The sequence below is a fragment of the Haliotis rubra genome, unplaced genomic scaffold (assembly GCF_003918875.1).
Source record: "Haliotis rubra isolate DU_JTF1 unplaced genomic scaffold, ASM391887v1 Scf194, whole genome shotgun sequence".
Lineage (NCBI taxonomy): Eukaryota > Metazoa > Mollusca > Gastropoda > Lepetellida > Haliotidae > Haliotis > Haliotis rubra.
The window spans coordinates 514,997-536,359 of NW_025765936.1; the positions used below are offsets into that span (position 1 = coordinate 514,997).

Here is a 21,363-nt window from a genome sequence, read left to right on the forward strand (position 1 = left end):
AGTCAATGAGGATTGATACTTTTGCACCTCACAGGTCAATGAGGATTGATACTATTGCACCTCACAGGTCAATGAGGATTGATACTTTTGCACCTCACAAGTCAATGAGGATTGATACTTTTGCACCTCACAAGTCAATGAGGATTGATACTTTTGCACCTCACAAGTCAATCAGGATTGATACTAATGCTCCTCACACGTTAATGAGTATTGATACTGGCGCTCCTCGCAGGTCAGTGAGGACTGAAGCTAGGGCTGGTAAGGGGCCAATAGGTCCATATAATAACTGAGGCTAAACAGCTAAATCCCTTTCTCAGAAGGAACATGTTTATAATGTGGAGACCAATGAAGAACCCCTAACAAACGAGTGAGTGAGTGAGTGATTGATTTAAAATTTAAAGTCGGCAATATTTCAGCCATATCGTGACTAAAACAAGTTATAAATATATTAGCAATTAAAGGTAATTTATAAAAGTCTGTCAACGAAGGTCAGTAAAACAACTAACTAGATTATCACAGATATAAACATAAAACTAGTCATTAAATCTGTAATATTTTTACTATACATGACAACACAATGTAAAATCCGGCTTTAGATCGCCAACAACTGAAGGTAGATCACCATACTATGGACCATGGGGACTTACAGTACATTTGCTTCCTGCATGGACCCTAGCTGGATTTACACCATCCCTTCAGCCGGTAGCAATTTGGCAAATCTAGCCATACATTAAAAAAGACACGTATTCTGCGATTACAAAAGTGGAAAGTTTTAATTTACTTACGTTCCCTCTCAGGAGGACAATAATTTTACAGTACTTTAACCCCCTTTGAGGATTCAGCCACTAACAATCTGAATTAGTAATTTAAACCTCCAAAGATAAAATAATTATCTATTTACAAATCATTCAACAAATCTAATCCTTTTAAAATGCAATAACTAAATCAGAACTAAATATTGTCAGAAAGATCCTTCATCGTTCGTGATTTGAAAAAGTCATCGCTTGTGATTGAATATTCAATGCAATCAAGCAGGACATGCTTGACCGTGGTTCTCTCATCTCTGGACTTACAACTCAAGTAGGTGTAGCCAATATAGGGTTTCATTTCATGTAATCTATTAATACTAACTTAGGGTGTTCCACTTCTACTGCATCAGATCACGGATGTAAGTTCTTATGCTCGCTTTGTAATCAGAGTATGGAATAAGAAGTGGTGTCACAGATTTGTTGAGTGCTGCCTTAGCAGCAAGATCAGTCAGTGTATTCCCAGAAATGCCAACGTGGCTGGGTAACCAACAAAAGACGATGTCGCCTTGGCCATACAAGAAATACTCATGAGTACCTATTAAAAGGTGAGGATCCTCCGTTTTGTATCCCTTGTGATGAAAGAATCACGGTCAAGCATGTCCTGCTTGACTGTGTTGAATATTCCATCACAATGGATATCTATTTCAAATCACAAACTATGAAGGATCTTTTTAGTAATATAAGTTCTCATTTAATTATTACTCACTCACTCACTAATAAGTACTGAAGCAAATGAAGACTACGCCATAATGTGATTGTTAATAAATAACTTTTATCTTGGCATTTCATTTAATGATAATGATAGATCTGTAACTGCTATAGATCATGTTTGTGTTTTACGAAAGATCAATAATGTATCTTGCTAATATAATCAGGTCAATATTAGACACATGTATAAACGACGAACAGTTTGAAAGCTTTCAGTTTGTATTCAGTGTGTGATGTCTAATGATAAACTGAAGAACAAGTGTTCACTGAAATATTCGGTTATCACTGGCAACCACTCTATATGAAGGATCTCGAGGCCAAGAACTTTTTAACAAACATCCCAGTGATCGTTGTTGCACAATGTTCATGACTCTCTTGCAATTGTTTCAGTCTTAATAAAACTAAATAGCGCTCTCAACAATTTCCAGAAATGAAGGCGTTCAGTTGTCCTAGGAAGTACTTCGTGGTATCTGAGTTCAGAAACTCTGAAGCTACCAGATCCTATTGCAAACGCATGTCTGAAATTGCAGAGGTATGTTGTGTACAACAAAGATATAACATGGGGTAAAATGGGCTCACAATAATCTATCAGGTACTTTTGTCGGTGTTTTACAGGAATAGTAGAGTGATTCAAGTTGTTTATGGACGTAATTGATACGACAGCCGGCTATGTTATATCTCTGACTTACTATCATCATGTATAATATTCCACCATGGCGTCCAATGAATGTCTCATGATAAGTGGCTATCACTATATTTCAATGTGCAATTTTTAGTCTATTGATATCGAATATGAACCTGTAAAACACTGAACTAAACCAAGAAAAAAGTGCATAACAGGAATAAAGTAGAGCAGGACACGATAATCAAAGTCACATTATTAGTGTAACCTGCTAGAACTTGCTTGAACTTATGGAAGTACGTAGTGCATTTATGTCGGTGTTTTAACACGTGTTGACAGGTGTCCCTTTCTCCTCCAACCAAACGTTTGACGAGTGTAAACATCATTGGAAAAATGTATGAGAGGTGCGTATTCAACAGAAACAACTGCTACTGCTGCTACTACTACTACTACTACTATAGTTACTGCTACTACAACTACTGCTACTGCTGTCAACACTATGCTTCCTACTACTACTACTACTACTACTACTACTGCTGCTGCTACTACTACTACTACTACTGCTACTACTACTACTGACTACTACTATAGTTACTGCTACTACAACTATTGCTGCTGTCAACACTGCTTCTACTACTACTGCTGCTACTACTACTACTACTACTGCTGCTACTACTACTACTATAGTTACTGCTACTACAACTATTGCTGCTGTCAATACTGCTTCTTCTACTACTACTTTCTACTACTACTGCTGCTACTACTACTACTACTACTACTACTACTACTACTACTACTGCTACTGCTACTACTACTACTACTACTACTACTACTACTACTACTACTACTACTACTACTACTACTACTGCTGCTACTACTGCTACTATAGTTACTGCTACTACAACTATTGCTGCTGTCAACACTGCTTCTACTACTACTGCTGCTACTACTACTACTACTACTACTGCTGCCACTACTACTACTATAGTTACTGCTACTACTAACCATTGCTGCTGTCAATCTGCTTCTACTACTACTACTACACTTTTACTTTACTACTACTACTACTACTGCACTGCTGCTACTACTACTACTATACTTGCTGCTACTACTACTACTACTGCTGTCTGCTCTACCACTACTGCTGCCACTACTACTACTACTACTAGTTACTGCTACTACAACCATTGCTGCTGTACAACACTGCTTCTACTACTGCTACTGCTGCTACTACTACTGCTACTATAGTTACTGCTACTACTACAACTATTGCTGCTGTACTACTACTACTAGTCTGCTGCACTGCTTCTACTACTACTACTTCTACTATATTCTGCTACTACTACTGCTACTGCTACTACCACTACTACTACTGCTACTACTACTACTTACTACTGCTACTACTACTGCTACTACTACTACTACTACTACTACTACTACTGCTACTACTACTACTACTACTACTACTACTGCTGCTACTACTGCTACTATAGTTACTGCTACTACAACTATTGCTGCTGTCAACACTGCTTCTACTACTACTGCTGCTACTACTACTACTACTGCTGCTACTACTGCTACTATAGTTACTGCTACTACTACTACTAACCATTGCTGCTGTCAACACTGCTTACTGCTACTGCTACTACTTACCATCTACTACTACTACTGCTGCTGCTACTCACTACTACTACTATACTACTACTACTACTACTGCCACTGCTTTCACTACTCACTATAGTTACCACTTACCATTGCTGCCTGTCAACACTGCTGCTGCTACTCTACTACTACTACTACTTACTACTACTACTACTACTACTCACTGCTGCTACTACTACTACTATAGTTACTGCTACTACTACTATTACTGCTGTCAACACTGCTGCTACACTACTACTTTTACTACACTATACTTACTGCTACTACTACTATAGTTACTGCTACCACTACACTGCTGTCAACACTGCTTCTACTACTACTACTACTACTATTACTGCTGTCAACACGACTACTATTGGCTGACTATTATAGTTAATACTACTGCTGGTGTTAATGCTACTACTATTACTACCACTGTTATTGCCACTATAACTGGTAGTACTATTATTACTACTGCTGCTGAACCGTTTGCTGCCTTCCACGTTTCAGGGCGATGATTTATTTCCGCAAAGACGGCTGCCTTTCATATCCTATGAGCATAACATTCAACTCTAAGAAAATGACTATTTACGATAGAATACCTGCCTCTATGCTGGTTGCAAAGATATTCCCTTTCAAGGTCGGGAGGAAGTTTGAAATGAAACTCTTGTTTCGACACAATGAATACCAGGTAAATGCAAATACAAACTAATTATCTTATATTACAGATCAGAGTGAGTGAGTGAGCATGGTTTTACGCCACTTACAGCAATATTCCAGCAATGTTTCGCCTGGAGAAACCAGAAGTTGGCAATTCACCCGGCCTTCATTATCATGCCCATGTGGGGAATAGTGTCCTGGAATTATATCCGGCTGATCTCAGTCATTCCCGGACTTTTCTGTCAGACAAACCGCGGTTTTTAAACCGCTTTTTGTTCAACATGCCACTTAAAATGTAAAACAATAATGAAGTCCCAGAAATTGTCACTCGTGGTCGACCTGTACTCTGACAGGTGTTAGCATCCGGTTTAGATTGGCTGATAGACGATGCATGACAACCAACATCTCCTGCAAACCAATCACTTGCCACTATCCGTTGAGAGGGCCCCACATTTGCCTATCAACAACGATAATTGAGTTTCCAAGTTATTGAGCTGTATGGACACATTACTGAAAACCGATATTTGCTGTCTGACACACGTAATGTACGTGATGCTCGCTGTTGATCGTTTCACGTAAAATCAATGTATATTCTGCCCAATTAATGACACAAGCCAACATGATTATGATAAGAATAGACATGACCATATACTAAATGGTTTTGTGATACTTTTCGCCTGTGAATACAGCTTTTAGCAATTGTAAAATAATGTTGAATATTTTCTCTAAAGTGTTCTGACCAATGCGTTAAAAGTTCCATCTGTTATCAAACATTATGGAGAAATACATATTATAACATGTGAGAAATACATATTATAACATGTGAGAAATACATATTATAGAAATACACATTATAACATGTAGAGAAATACATATCATACTACATGAGAAATACATATCATAACATATAGAAATACATATTATAACATGTGAGAGAAATGCATACATGTTATAACATGGGAGAAATACATATTATAACATGTGAGAAATACATATTATAACATGGGAGAAAAACATATCATAACATGAGAAATACATATGAGAAAATACATATTATAACATGGGAGAAATACATATATAACATGGATATCATAACATGGAGAAATACATTATAACATGGGATAATATTGGGATACATATCATGAGAAATACATATTATAACATGTGAGAAATACATATCATAACATGGGAGAAATATTATAACATGGGAGAAATACATATTATAACATGTGAGAAATACATATTATAACATTTGGAGAAATACATATTATAACATGGGAGAAATACATATCATAACAACATGAGAAATACATATTATGGGGAAATACATATTATAACATGTGAGAAATACATATTATAACATGTGAGAAATACATATTATAACATGTGAGAAATACATATTATAACATGTGAGAAATACATATTATAACATGTGAGAAATACATATCATAACATGGGAGAAATACATATTATAACATGGGAGAAATACATATTATAACATGCTTGATCATATTTTCCCAGGTAAATGTTGACGGGATGAAGATCTTTTCAGGAACTGCTTTACCGGGATGTAGCATTGAACAAATGGAACGCCTACATTTGATAAACGTTGGTGAGATACAGGCGGTTCACTTCAATTACAATGGGTAGTGTATTTGTTTTTGCCTCTGATAGTTTTATATAAAATAATTGTCGTCTAGGTACACCACCAATGTGAAGATTCCCATTTTAAAATAACTGAATTTGGATCCCTGCACCGATACGTTCACCCACATTAACACAGCAAACGAGTGCTGGGACCACTAGGCTCAATCTTTCTTTGTGAAAATGTGAAATCTGAGTTGAAACATTGAAACAGAGTATATTTCCTTTCACTCCCTGTGCTGTTACGATCAATTTTGATTGACCATCCTGTATACATATCCAGGGTCATGAAACGTACTACAGTCAAATCCCGATGAGTCGAATCGCTGGGGACCAAGTAATAAATTCGACTTATCGATGTATTCGAGACATAGGTATGTCTATGAGGGTAGAAAGAAAGATGATCCAGTCCCAATTCCTCCGCCTAAGCATGTGTTTATCTAATGATTTCCATATCACTAATAGGGGCACCTTATCAGTTCCAGTCTGATTAGCACAGACAGTGGCTTTTTACACGTACTTACATTGGCTTTTGACTTGCGATGTCTACTGAAGTGCAACTCACTGATCGTTCACTGAATGTGATTGGTTCAATCAACCATTTGAAGACTTCAAGAAACATGCCCTCTACAAGGAAAACTAATCACGGTGAGGTCAAAGGCTCTCTGGTTTACGGAGAGGTGAAGCATGTATGTCGAAAGGCTGAGAGAAGAAGGTGCCTGACCAGCTCTACAAGAACGAGTCGGTCAAGTTCTCGCCAAAACCAAAAATCACTGGGTACAGTACAGATCACAAGCAACACTTCAGGCTCACAAAGAATCTTATGGGACAATCAGTTGAAACCATCTTACCAACCACCTCATCTGATATAACCGTGTCCAGCAAAATCAGTGGCTTAGCAAATGAGGCTGCTTCTAGACCAGTCAGGCACCTTTGACCTCAGCTACCACCGTATATTGTTCTGTAGCCTTCGTTACAACTATGGTGTATCAGGCACTGTCATCGCTTGGTCCTAATCCAACATGTCAAGACGAACTCAGTGCTTGGCAATAGGATCGGTATCGTCAGGAGAAAAATATGTCAACTTTGGCGTACCACAAGGATAGTCCTCTACTACCAGTCCTCTACTACCTATAATTGAATCCATTGGGCGAAATATGTCGCCGTTATGACCTACTTCTTTGTGCAGATGATAAACAGATTTACAAAGATATATCACCTTGTAATCACCGGCGTAGTGCCGACAGTAGATTGGAGGCGTGTCTAACTGATATCAACGATTGGACAATTGCCAATTCGTACAGTCACCTGTCACATCAAGACTGGAGTACGTCAACACTCTACCGTATGAACTATGTGTCTCTCATAGACCTCCTACAGAGAGTACAGAACAGTGCAGTGCTCTACTGTGTGAAATACTCTAGTCTCTCACAGACCGCGTACAGAGAGTACAGAACAGTGCAGCGCTCTCCGTATACTGTGTGGAATACTCTTGTCTCTCACAGACCGCCTACAGTGTGTACAGAACAGTGCAGCGCTCTACTGTGTGGAATACTCTAGTCTCTCACAGACCGCGTACAGAGAGTACAGAACAGTGCAGCGCTCTCCGTATACTGTGTGGAATACTCTTGTCTCTCACAGACCGCCTACAGTGTGTACAGAAGAGTGCAGCGCTCTACTGTGTGGAATACTCTAGTCTCTCCGCCTACAGAGAGTACATAACAGTGCAGCGCTCTACAGCTGTGGAATACTCTAGTCTCTCACAGATCGCCTACAGAGATTACAGTGCAGTGCAGCGCTCTACTGTGTGGAATACTCTAGTCTCTCACAGACCGCGTACAGAGAGTACAGAACAGTGCAGCGCTCTACGTATACTGTGTGGAATACTCTAGTCTCTCACAGACCGCCTACAGAGTGTACAGAACAGTGCAGCGCTCTACTGTGTGGAATACTCTAGTCTCTCACAGACCGTCTACAGAGAGTACAGAACAGTGCAGCGCGACTCATTACTCGCACACGGTTACGTGATCATATCACACCAATGCTGAAGATCTTGCATTAGTTGCCATTTCTACTCAATACCCGATGTACCTGTACGAGGCCTTGCATAACTCTGCTCCAACATACCTTAAGAACCTTGTCAGTGATGATGACCCAGCCCGGTCTATTTAATCACAATCTACATGTCTGATCACTGTGCCCAAGACACGAACTGTTATGCATGGTGACAGATTCTTCAACAATATCGCAACAACACGATCTACCATCTACCCTGAAAAAAGTCAACATCTCAGGACATTTTTAAGAAGGGCATCAAATATTGTAAACCAGCCTACACTTAGCAACATCTGAGATTCTTCTGTGAGGCGCCAAAAAGACTAATAATAATAAATAATGTTAAAATTTGAATAGCGCCTGAATCCAAGGTTTGCTCTAAGGCGTTTGGTCGAATGCTCTGTGGAAAAGAACTGTTTTGAATGGAATGATGTCTGACAATTTTTTCAAGTTTAAAGAGGTATATGCAATTAACGTGTGAAAGAAACACTAACAAGAGATTCAACACAATGCAATATGTAGTTATGCTGATTTCTGGAGAAACAAAATGACTAATTCTGAACCACTATTTAACTCTCTACCTAATGTGCACGAAGACTGATGCACCAGCCACTTTGTTCCATTACTTCTTATCGGCTTATGAACCCTATATGACCACGCCCATATGACCTTTTTATGTGTTGTGTCCGGTTAGTGTTCTGATACAAGCATCTCTAAGCTTCATGTTGTCTTACATATATTCTTTACTTACGTCGTATCTGTTCGGCTGCAGTTATACCAATATCTCCATCCTAAGTGGGGAATTCAAATGTCTTCTCTATTTTGTAGCGGTTGTCTTCTCTCTGTCATATTGAATATGTCTGTGTTATATTACACTGTTGTTTTATATATGACACTGCAGTACAGTGACACTGCAGTGACATGTGACCCTGCAGTGATTTTTGTTTTGTTTGTTTGGGTTTTATTGGGGAATCGAAAGACCAAATTCGTTGTGTGATATCTTAATTCTAGCAACACACAGTCAGTCATTCTTACATTAGGCCTTTCACACATAGCATTTTAACTCTTCATGCACACAACTTCATGGTTATATTTGTATATGCAAAATGCATATGCATTCTCAGGTTGTAAAACACTTCTTCTCAACGTGGTACAACACATACCTTCCTTTGTCTTTCTTGTTAGTGTCTTCATTATGTCGTAATGTGTGTGTTCTGACGTCGTAAAGTCTGTGACGTCGTAAAGTCTGTGTGTTCTGACGTCGTAAAGTCTGTGTTCTGACGTCGTAATGTCTGTGTTCTGACGTCGTAATGCCTGTGTTCTGACGTCGTAATGTCTGTGTTCTGACGTCATAATGTCTGTGTTCTGACGTCATAATGTCTGTGTTCTGACGTCGTAATGTTCTGTGTTTCTGACGTCGTAATGTCTGTGTGTTCTGACGTCGTAATGTCTGTGTGTTCTGACGTCGTAATATCTGTGTGTTCTGACGTCGTAATATCTGTGTGTTCTGACGTCGTAATATCTGTGTTCTGACGTCGTAATGTATCAGTGTTCTGACATCGTAAAATCTACATGTGTTCTGACGTCGTAATGTCTGTGTTCTGACGTCGCAAAATCTACATGTGTTCTGCCATCCTAATATCTGTGTGTTCTGACATCGTAATGTCTGTGTTCTGACGTCGTAATGTCTGTGTGTTCTGACGTCGTAATGTCTGTGTTCTGACGTCGTAATGTTCTGTGTGTTCTGACGTCGTCAAATCTACATGTGTCTGCCGTCGTAATATCTGTGTGTTCTGACGTCGTAATGTCTGTGTTCTGGCGTCGTAATGTCTGTGTGTTCTGACGTCGTAATATCTGTGTGTTCTGACATCGTAATATCTGTGTGTTCTGACGTCGTAATATATGTGTTCTGACGTCGTAATGTATCAGTGTTCTGACATCGTAAAATCTACATGTGTTCTGACGTCGTAATATCTGTGTGTTCTGAGGCCTAACATTCGTGTCCTCTCTACATCACACCACTCGTATCTTCACTTTACCACAGATAGTAACACTTGTGTCTTCTGTGTTCCTAAGTCGCATAACACTTGTTCTTCCTATCGTAACAGTGACGGTTGGGTAGCCTAAGGGTTAAAGCGTTTGTTTTCCCACATGGGTACAATGTGTAAAAGGGTCATTTCTGGTGTTCCCCGCAGTGATACTGCTAAATTATTGCTAAAAGAGGCGCGAAACCATACACACTCACTCTATGTCGTAATATACACGACCTCTTGTGATGCACAAACAAATTGCTTAAAAAGAAGCGTCAGCTGTTATGGCCACTGCTGTGTGTCCCAAGATGCACGTCGTGATCTACCTTCTGTTGTTGGCGATCTCTAGCCTGTTTTTATATTGTATTGTCCAAATACTGCTATTAGTTTTAAACTTTCCACGCTAGTTTTAATTCTAATTGTGATACTTTAGTTGTTTTACTGTCCTTCGTCGACAGGTTTTTATAATATACATATATTCCACTTCAAAATCAAATATGTTCTCGTCACGATATGGCTGCAATATTGCCGATGTGACGTTAAATAATAACTCACTCACTCACCCAAGATGCACGTCTAAATACAACATACATCATGTTGTATGCATTGTTATATTGGGCAGGAGTCTATAAAGGTTTAGACTCACTAGTGTAAGCCTAGCCACATACTTCAGGCAACTGTTCTGAACTAAATTTTGCAAAATATTCCATACTGTTAAAAAATACTGATAAACTGATGTAGTGTAAAACAAATTCGTAACGTTGAAACGATTAGTGTCATGAATTCAGTAAATGATACAAATCAGTGAAAATTCTTATCAAAACACCAAAACGCAGCGGTATTTGCACATGCTTTTCAACAATTTGATACAAAATACATCCTCGTGCAATTCATCTGCATAAAGTTTGCATTTGGTTGCCGCGGGTTAGTGGAGAAATCAATCTTCGATGTAACCATAACATATAGTGAGTGTTGTCAGTAAGTCTAAACCTTTGAAGAGAAGTATATAAAAGCCAGTCAGGCCATGGCCTTACACCTCATGACGTATATAGTATAAAATGTATAACACCGACTTACTGCTATCATCCAGTGAGTTGTGACAGTTAAGACTAGGTATCCTTTTGCACTGAAGGTTTAAATTTGGAACTGCCTCAGATATAAAATTTAACGTTAGAGAAAATACTCTTGATTGGGTGGACAGCAATCCTTTACGGCGATCCTTTAAAAAACCAACACACACACACACACACACACACACACACACACACACACACACACACACACACACACACACACACACACACACACACACACACACACACACACACACACACACACACACACACACACACACACACACACACACACCACCCCCAAACTAAAAACCCAAACAAACAAAACACCGTAGCCATTTTGACCTTAAGGTTACTCGCTTGCATTGACGTTTCATATAGTTTGTATTTCTTCTGCAAATATATGTTTTTTCCATGTTGTTAAGAATAAAGGTGTTTCTTCCATAGAACGTCTTATGTTATCAAGTGGTAATGCACTTCCACTCAGGGAGTCGAAAGTAAATTAAAATATCTTTGCTCCATGTGACATATATTCCTAAAAAAATTACTACAAACTTCAAAAGACCTTAAATATATCAAAATGATAGGTTCCGAAGCAAGGTAAAGGTCTGAAATACACAATGCCATTTGGAAAGTGGTCAAATGGGATTCGAACCCACACCTTCAGAGTCAGGCACCTAATCGCCAGCACACAAAGCCAACCGCCTAGAGCGCCCGCTCAACCCAACGAAAGTACTAGAATCTGTACTTTACTAAAAAAGTGTAATCCCAAATATTGAAGACTAGACTATCCTATGTGCAGTTTCTCTATCTTGAACAGCAGTACTTAAAAAATAGATAAATACAAACAACAAAAACATTTCAACGTCCATAAGAAAACATATGCAAAGTCTTGTCATTTGTTCACCTGAAATAATTCGGGATCATGTGGCCCAAGTCAAAGTAAGGCATTGCACGGACATATTCTCATGCATCGAATTTGAAATGTCCTCCACATGTCTACCATAGCATTGTTTGACAGCTTTACTGAGATGGTGAGTTGTAACCTTCGACAACGTCTGTGAAATCTTAATAGAAAGAGCATGCTCGATTAGAGTCAGACCTCGTTAATACGAACACTTTGGTTTTTTAAAAAAAACGTTCGGATAGTGAAACGTTCGCACTGCTGAAACCACAGTATATCCACCGAGTTACTTCCCCTTGATACAACTACAACTTTGGGTGGACCAGTCAGCGGCGCGGTCAACTTCAATCGTTCGGATTAACGCAGCTGTTTACAACGTAATTAGTCCAATCCGTTCCGACTGACCAGCGTTCGGAAGCGGAAACTGAATCATCGGATTAACGAGGTGTCAATTATATACAATATATAGGGAGATGATTTGGTTCTCAGTGAGTAGCGTTCGGAAGTCGGTGGATTCGGATTAACGAGGACCGGATTACCGCGGCCTGACTGTATACAAAAGTTGTAAAATATTAAAACAGCAAAGGCTGGAGCGGTTGGAATATTGCTCGACATGAAAGGGAGGTTGACCATTTAAAAGTTGAAATCACCCCTTTTGTCATACAGCTTTTGGAGAGGTGTTTGTCACTCCGAATCTGTATGTGTAGATCTCAATATGATGGGGTCTTACTTGTTTCCTAAATTCAAGTTCAGGTGATTAAACCAGTGGAAAGGGACTGCGTATTTGATGGTTAGTGAACGATACTAGATTACTGATGTATCGGAAGCTTAAGTTAAAGTTAACGTGAGTGAGTGAGTGTGTGAGTGAGTGAGTGAGTGTGTGAGTGTGTGAGTGAGGTGGAGTGAGTGAGTGAGTGAGTGAGTGAGTGAGTGTGTGAGTGAGTGAGTGAGTGTGTGAGTGTGTGAGTGAGTGAGTGAGTGTGTGTGAGGGGACTCTTCAAAGCCTCTTGAGACCACTTATTCAGCCAGAAGTGCACACACACAATACCAGATAAATATTCAGCCAGGATACATTAAAATATAGGCATTGCTCGATGTATATTTCAACAACAACGAGATATTAATTATTTGAGTACCATCTTCCATGAAATGACAGACAACACCTTTGAATGTTCATATATACTGGGCACATAAAGAAACTGTGCATACAAAAATTTAAAATCTAAATTTATCAAACCTGGAGTATCATCTTATTTCAACTGTAATATTGACAAAAGGCAAGGATGTATTTTAAGTCCTCAAATTTTCAACATTTTTATAAATCAACTATCACAATTGCTAGACAATGCTGATGGAAGAGGTGTTTCCATTTCTTCACATGCCATTGATGTTATCCTCTCGTATTTGTTGATGATGTCTCATCTGGATCTGACAGCGCTATGCAGCTCCAAAGGAAAATTTATATTGTTGAACAGTTTTGTGCAGAGACTGGAATGAAGGTGAATCTGGAAAAGACTTAAATAATTTCGCAGTGGAGGTCCTGGAAAAGACTTAAATAATTTCGCAGTGGAGGTCCTCTCATGGATTATGAGAAGTGGTTTCTAAATGGAATACAAACTATTAATATGTATCGATACTTAGGTATTGTGTTTACTCCAAGGTTATCACGGAGAAAGCGAAATCCTGTTTGTCATCCCAAGCGAGGTAAGCCATATTTTCTTTCAACAGTTATCAAAAATGTTTTAGATATACTCACCATTATGAATTGTTTAAGATATTTGGCTTTATGATTGCACCAATACTCTGTTACGGATCTGAAATATGGGGAACAAGCTTCTGCAAAAAAATTAAAACTAGATTTTGGAAGTCATTTCTTAAAGTCAGTAAAGCAACAACATGGTTCTGGGAGAGTGTGGGAGAGCTGCCCTCAAGTATCAATATATCTCAAGAGCAGTCAAGTACTGGTGCAGACTGATGCAGCTTCCACGAAACACATTCCTTATTGCGCATATCAAATGATGAAAACTGTGGACGATAATGGTAAAACAAGATGGGTTTCTCATATTAGGCTGATATTATTTCAATATGGATTTGGTATCTTATGGATATCTCAAAACATCGGCTGTAAATCCACATTCATGGGAATGTTTAATCAGAGATGTTGTTACTGTTTCGCTCAATCTGGCATGCATCACTAGATCCGTCATCCAAATGTAACTACTAGCCACAGTTTAAATTATTCTCAGCGTCGAACCATATTTAAGCAGTGAACTGCTACCAAATCAACGTAAAATCATAACTCAGTTTCGGTTCTGTAACTTCAGACTCGCAGTGGAATGTGGCCGTCATACAAACACCCCGTATAATGAACGTCTCTGCCTCTTTTGTCATGCTGCTGGCCTTGATTACATCGAAGATGAACTCCATATTCTGTTAATATGTCCAAAATATTCCATTAATTAATAACATTAATTAATACTAAACTACACCCAGCTTTACTCAGTATGTGTATACATTTGCCTAATGTATGTATTATGGGCCTAGGGCCTACGGCCTAAATTATCGAAAATAAATCTGTCTGTCTGTCATTACATAGGGACAAGATAAAAGTGAAACATGCTGGAGAAGATCCGTGTCGTGTAATTAGTTCAGAAATTAGTTCTCTACATATATAAGTATAAAAATAAGTGTACACACACACACACACACACACACACACACACACACAAACACACACACACAAACAGACATACACACACTGATACTTATATGTATATTTATATAAATACTGAAATATTTTCATACTTATATATTCGGATACTTATATTATCTGAAAGTAGTCGAAGAGGACACATATAAGTTTAAGTATCACACACTGCAGCCGTTGAACAGCAAACGATCTGGTGTAGATATAGAATTTTTGACAAGAAGAAATATCTAGACTCATCTTTTATATATTTTTATTTTTATACTACAGGAAATTACCTACTCTGATCACTAACTTTGCGTTGGCCCCTCGTTGCTAGTCAGAGGGGGGGGGGGTATATAGATATAGACTTGATATATATCAATCTATTAACAGTCCATCTATTTATATTTATATATACCCCTCTCTGCTGGCAACGAAAGGCCAACGCAAAGCTCAGAGGTGGTGATTTTCTGAAGTAGCGAGATCATTTTGCTTTATTGTTCACACGAAGGAGTGCTGGTGTATATTAGTTTCGACAGGTGAGGCTATTGTCATAGCACGAGGTAACAATACACAGAGAAACACTGTTAAACTGACTTGTCTGCAATAGATCCTTCTCACTATTCAAATATGAGTGAGACTGTGCCGCAAGATACCTTCCCGTGACAGTAATTGTCTGTATTGGAGAAGACACGAAGACTAACGGTGACTTCAATGCAGAGGACACGAAGACGATCAGTGACATCAATAACATCCTCTGGTAAGGAATGGACTTAAGTTTTAGTGATTTTCCTCATCAACTTTATTGTATATTCGTTTCCGTTTCGTTGTATATTTCATTGCCGCGAATTGCTGCAAAATTGCTCATACAACTTTAAGCAACATAAAATCACTCACTCACTCTTCTGGCTGCATATAATCAGATATACGTATGAATGCGAACGTTGTTTACAACAATTGATTTTCTAACCGCGAATAGCTGCCAAATTGATGATGTTAAGCAACAGTTACTCACTCACTCACTCTTCGGGCAAGGCTCCTTTTCCTGGATACACATAATCAGTTATGCATATGAATTCGAAAGTTGTTTTCTTTCGGAAAAAACCCTTCAGGTTGTCCTAGAGGTTGTGGTACATGAAAACAGAAGGTGCAGTATGATATGACTTATTTACAAGTATAACACTAGCCAATGGTAGAGCGTGGCAAGACTACACAAATTACATATACAGACAAACGCTAAAGCCAAAAAATAACAAAACTCTATTATCCGAGAAAACAGACTCACTGGGCCAAAGAGGTAAAGTACTGACTGACTGACTGACTGACTTTGGTTTTACGCCGCTTTTAGCAATATTCGAGCAACATCACGGAGGGGGACACCAGAAATGGGCTTCACACATTGTGCCCATGTGGGGATTCGAACCGGGGTCATCGGCGTGACGAGCCAACGCTTTAACCATTAGGCTATCCCACCGCCCCAGAGGTAAAGTAATGCTGGAAGGTGTATAAATACATCCCTGCAGTTATGATACAAAGATGAGTGACTGCATTTTAGTTGCACGCCGCTTTCAGCAATCTTCCAGCAACATCTCGACGGGGACACCAGAAATGGGCATCACAGATTGTACTCATGTCAGGAAGGGAACCCGGGTCTTCGGGGTGACGAGCAAACGGTTTAACTACCAGGCTAACCCACCTTCCTGTTTGTTGCAAGATAGGTACACATACGTAAGATAGGTTCAGATGAAACTTGCCAAGTGCCGCAAGCACAACTCCTACCATCGTACCAGAAGGTCCGAAACTAATTTACCTTTGATCTTTACAGGTCTTTACTGCCCAAGGCAATAGGCAGTCAAAAGAAGATAAAGGACCTTCGCCTTCCATGCAAAGTATTTTATGCTCTTGAAGAGGTATATTTACCCAAATGTGTTTTTGTAAAGGGTAATCCTGTTATGATCCTCACGAATGAGTCATCATCAGAGGCAGGAAACACATTGATGGGTGCTGTAGTCAAGGCACAAGGTGGTCAGGACGTTCCTGTAGTAATGAAGATTCTCAACGATGAAGAGTGTTATCATGCTTTGAAGAAAGAAAACCGGTCGACTTCTTCACTTCAGAAAATGACTGCTGACAACGAACCTGCAACTGTTCCAAGAAAGGGAAGAAGAAGCAGTATCACATGGTCCTTCTCGACTAATGGACAGCTAGATGATCGTGAAGTTCAAAAGGAGAAAATCCATTCTAATTTCACCGACAAAACAAACAGACGAAGGTGCAGTTTATCCGAAAACGTTAACACCCAAATATTAAGGGAGAACACAGGGCGATCAACATATCGACTTCATGGTCTGAATCCCGAAAGAAAACGGACAGACAACTGGAGTCACTGTAAGATGCCTAGTAAGGCATGGTTTCTTAATCTGCTCTATATTCAATCGAACCTGGGTATTCTACGTGACGAGCGAACGCTTCTACCACTGCGCTCACCAACGCTCCTCAACACACAGGAAGGATAATCAAAGAGTTTCTAAATTTAACCGGGATCTTCACGGGGTCACTCATTGTACCAGTGGACATATTTTGGAACCAAATGATGATCAAGAACTCTGGGGTCCGACTTGAATAATGATAACACTTAAAAACTCGGAGCAAGATTCACATTTCCAGATACTTTGAAAAGGCATACCTTGGAAAGACTGCAATGAAAACGTCGACAAAAGGGATGGCATTAAAACATTTTGTCCTGCATCAAGCAGCAGATCCTGCCGCAAAGCAGGAGGGCCTTTGTACAGATGTAAAATATATGAATGTGTCTCAGATTCTAGCCACAACACAGCGTCTCACATAACGCAGGCGTGCCTATCAGAGACTACTTTCTACTCATTCGTGACCAACTCGTGTTATTCCAGGACAAGCCAAATAGCGACACTACTTTTCATATTGGTGGTCTGTATACTGTTGGACCATCTCCCCTACCAAGTCAAAACATTGATTACACAACAGTCTCGTTTCCTGCTGACTGTGTTCCGTCGTATTGCGCAACTCAGTACAATAACAAGTACAGCATTTTGAGACCAACTGATTCAACTGGATACGTAAATATTCATCAGTATTATTTGATACATCTAATCACTTGTACATTGCAACACTACGCTCCTTCTACTCCTTGCAAACACGCCGTGCAGCGTGCTCTGACAAACGGAAATCTGGAAATCATGGAAAACTCAAAACGAGGCTCTGCCTCTAGAAAAGTTTGGTGGTCTGGTACGGACTTGATACTATATCAATCACATTGTACGTTACACAAATACACTTAATAGGCGCAAAGAACACATAACATGTGTAACCAGCGAGCCAGATGAATTGTGAATCATTGTACGACCTCTTCAGAACAGGGGCAGTCTGTGATGTCTTAGTTAAAGACATGCTGCCAAAACCTCGACATAAAATATAGAAATACGATTTTTCTAGACTTTAAAATTAAATTAGTTTGTAAATATCATTTTTCTCATGAAACAATAAATTGGAATTCAGTGTAACCATAGTTGTTTGTAGTGTCTCTTTTCACTTTCACACGAGAAAATTCGGATCAGCTGAAAAGTAGGTAATTGTCTGAATTGGTTAATGAGACTCATGTTTCGGTTTGTGTACAGCAATCTGCCACAAATCAGTGACACCACACTACTTTTCATATTTGGTGGTCTGTATACTGTTGGACCATCTCGCTACATCTACAACAATCTGCCTCAAATCAGTGACACCCCATTATTCTTCATGTTTGCCTATCTTTCTACCTGTACAACAGTTTCCAAAGTGAGAGGCACAAACATGCTGATTAGTTGTGTTGAATCTTCGAGCTGAGAAGTCGGCTAACATGCTTATCAGCTGTTGAATATAACTGACGTGATATTCACATTAGCGATGTTCCTATAGAAACCTTTATCAACAGTCAGATGATAATAAACCATGCATGTTTTTGAGGAAACGCTGGCTGTGGCTTCTGTCAATGTTTGTCACAGAGCTAGTTATCGAGTATAGGCGTATTCCACCACTACTACTGTTTCCTGGGATTTTGTCAGGATTTGTTTGTCCTGTGAGGTCACCTTCAAGAACAATTGAACACTTTCATCCGGAGACCCGTGAAGATCCGGGGTAGGATAGGTCTTCAGCAACTCATGTGCTTGCCATAAAAGGCGACTAACGGGATCGGGTGGTCAGTTTCGCTGACTTGGTTGACACATGTCATCGGTTCCCAATCGATGCTCATGCTGTTGATCACTGGATTGTCTGGTCCAGACTCGATTATTTACAGACCGCCGCCATATAGCTCGGATATTGCTGAGTGCGGCGTAAAACTAAACTTACTCACTCACTCACTTTCATCCGGAGTATATAAATGAATCCGTAGGCGTGATCTACTCTCAGGTCACAAGTAGCACTTGACTTCTTCACTTGAAAATAGAAGACGCCGTCAAAAATTATACATATATTATAATATGGTTAACAAACTAGTTCCAGATTGTTTGATTAGTTTCGTTCCAGAAAAAGTATCATCTGTAAGTGGATATAATTTGAGAAATAATTCTGACCTACAAAATATTTAATACAATACTAGTTTGTACTCCAATTCATTTATCCCTGACACGGTAAACATCTGGAACTCTCTCCCTTCAGATATTGTAAACGCCAATACTCATGGGGAATTCAAAAACAATCTAAAAGAACAAAACACCAGTGAAATCTACTTTAATCTTTCCAAAGGTCCAAGATCATGCCATATAATCCACTCCCGACTTCGACTTGGGTGTAGCGATCTAAATGGAGATAAGTTTACCAGATATATATCTGATAGTCCTGAATGTAACTGCGGGCATCACACCGAAGATGCGCTTCATTTCTTTCTCATCTGCCCCGTATTTAACGGCATAAGATCAAATGCATACTTCTTTAGTAGAGTAATTTGTCATCAATCTTATTTGGTCATTCGGGCTCATCAGAACAGGTAAATCTGGAACTACTAAAATCGGTACATAATTATATCATATATTCCCAGAGATTCTCGCAACTTACCTAGCCTAGTTTTATTGTACATGCCGTGCCTTGCTGTTATACTGAGATCACAACAGCTTCTAGTTTATTTGCCTTCAACGTATGTTTGGAAATTGTAACATTGTCAATATTGTTCCTTGTAGGTTCACATTATGTTTTGCGCCCAGCTCACGTGTACGTCACTATCATTAATGTTAATACTATTGTATCATTGTTAGGGAGCGGCATTGATATAAGCATGTTTTTATGCTTGTTTGCCAATCCCATCATGACTAAATGAATAAATATGTTTAAACCACAAGTAACACAACTTCCGTTTCTGTGAAGAGTGGACCTGTCCTATACCTGCCAAAGGTAAACTACTTAGTGAATACCTCCAACGTACATTTGACCATCACACTATCAGACCCATGGAGCAGTGTCACAGCACATCTTTCACGATGAATGTTCCAGCATGTGTAGCTGAATCAGCATGTACAGTCAACATAATCTTTCTAATGACGCCCTCACTCAAGCGGTTCTCGGGAGTTTTGTGACTGAACGAACAGGTAGCCTGTTTGATACAACGAGTGTCCAGTGTTGTGTTTCTCTGTACCAGAACGATAGAGCGAAGTTGTACTTTCGATGAAACAACACAGCTTTTCAGGAATTCAGCATATTCTGTAAGCATATGTCTCCTGTTTGCCATCAACGTCAATTTGTTTTTCGCTTTCTGTAAAGGACCAACCTACAAGAGATTGGTTTCCTGGAAAAGGGTTGCTGTCATCATAATAACAACATGGATCTATGATTTTTATGTGTTTCATTTAAATCATGTTGTGACGTAAAGTCCGAAAGACGTCACAAATGAGCAGTTCCAGATACTACCATGGGAGACAGCCGAAACGGCCGGCTGATGACATTTCACTGTTGTGCCCGTACTCGATGACAATGAGAGCAGACACAAAAAACGTGTGTGGACCTTTTGGTTTACTTTTGTGTTTACAATGTCGATAAACATCATGTGTTGGCGAATTTCCGGGTGTAATTCCCGTGCTTAAAATACTCAATAACACCTGGAAATTCGCCAACACATGATGTGTATCTCCTAATTATACCAGACAAGAAGTCATGTCAACATATACAAGTCAAGATGTAATGTAAATATACACCAGTCTCTCTCTCTCTCTCTCTCTCTCTCTGTCTCTGTCTCTGTCTCTGTCTCTCTCTCTCTCTGTCTCTGTCTCTGTCTCTGTCTCTCTCTCTCTCTCTCTCTCTCTCTCTCTCTCTCTCTCTCTCTCTCTCTTTGTTAAGCCGGTGAATGAGCTAGCACTTGTTAGTGAGGAGGTTTCGTGATCTTCTTGTCTCCTATCCGTGAGAACCCGTGAAGATCCGGTGTAGATTAGGTCTTCAGCAACCCATGCTTGCCACAAAAGGCGACTATGCTTGTCGTAAGAGGCGACTAACGGGATCGGGTGGTCAGGCTCGCTGACTTGTTTG

The 21,363-nt window shown here is 39.5% G+C and overlaps 1 long non-coding RNA gene across 1 annotated transcript; it reads right to left on the minus strand.

Annotated features, from left to right (window-relative positions):
* Positions 1 to 1,437: 1,437 nt before the first annotated feature.
* LOC124274748 lies at positions 1,438 to 20,184 on the minus strand. Its single transcript, XR_006898010.1, has 3 exons — positions 20,063 to 20,184; positions 16,968 to 16,974; positions 1,438 to 1,448 (listed from the first exon to the last, which is right to left on the minus strand). It is a non-coding gene; the product is annotated as an uncharacterized LOC124274748 (long non-coding RNA).
* Positions 20,185 to 21,363: the final 1,179 nt, after the last annotated feature.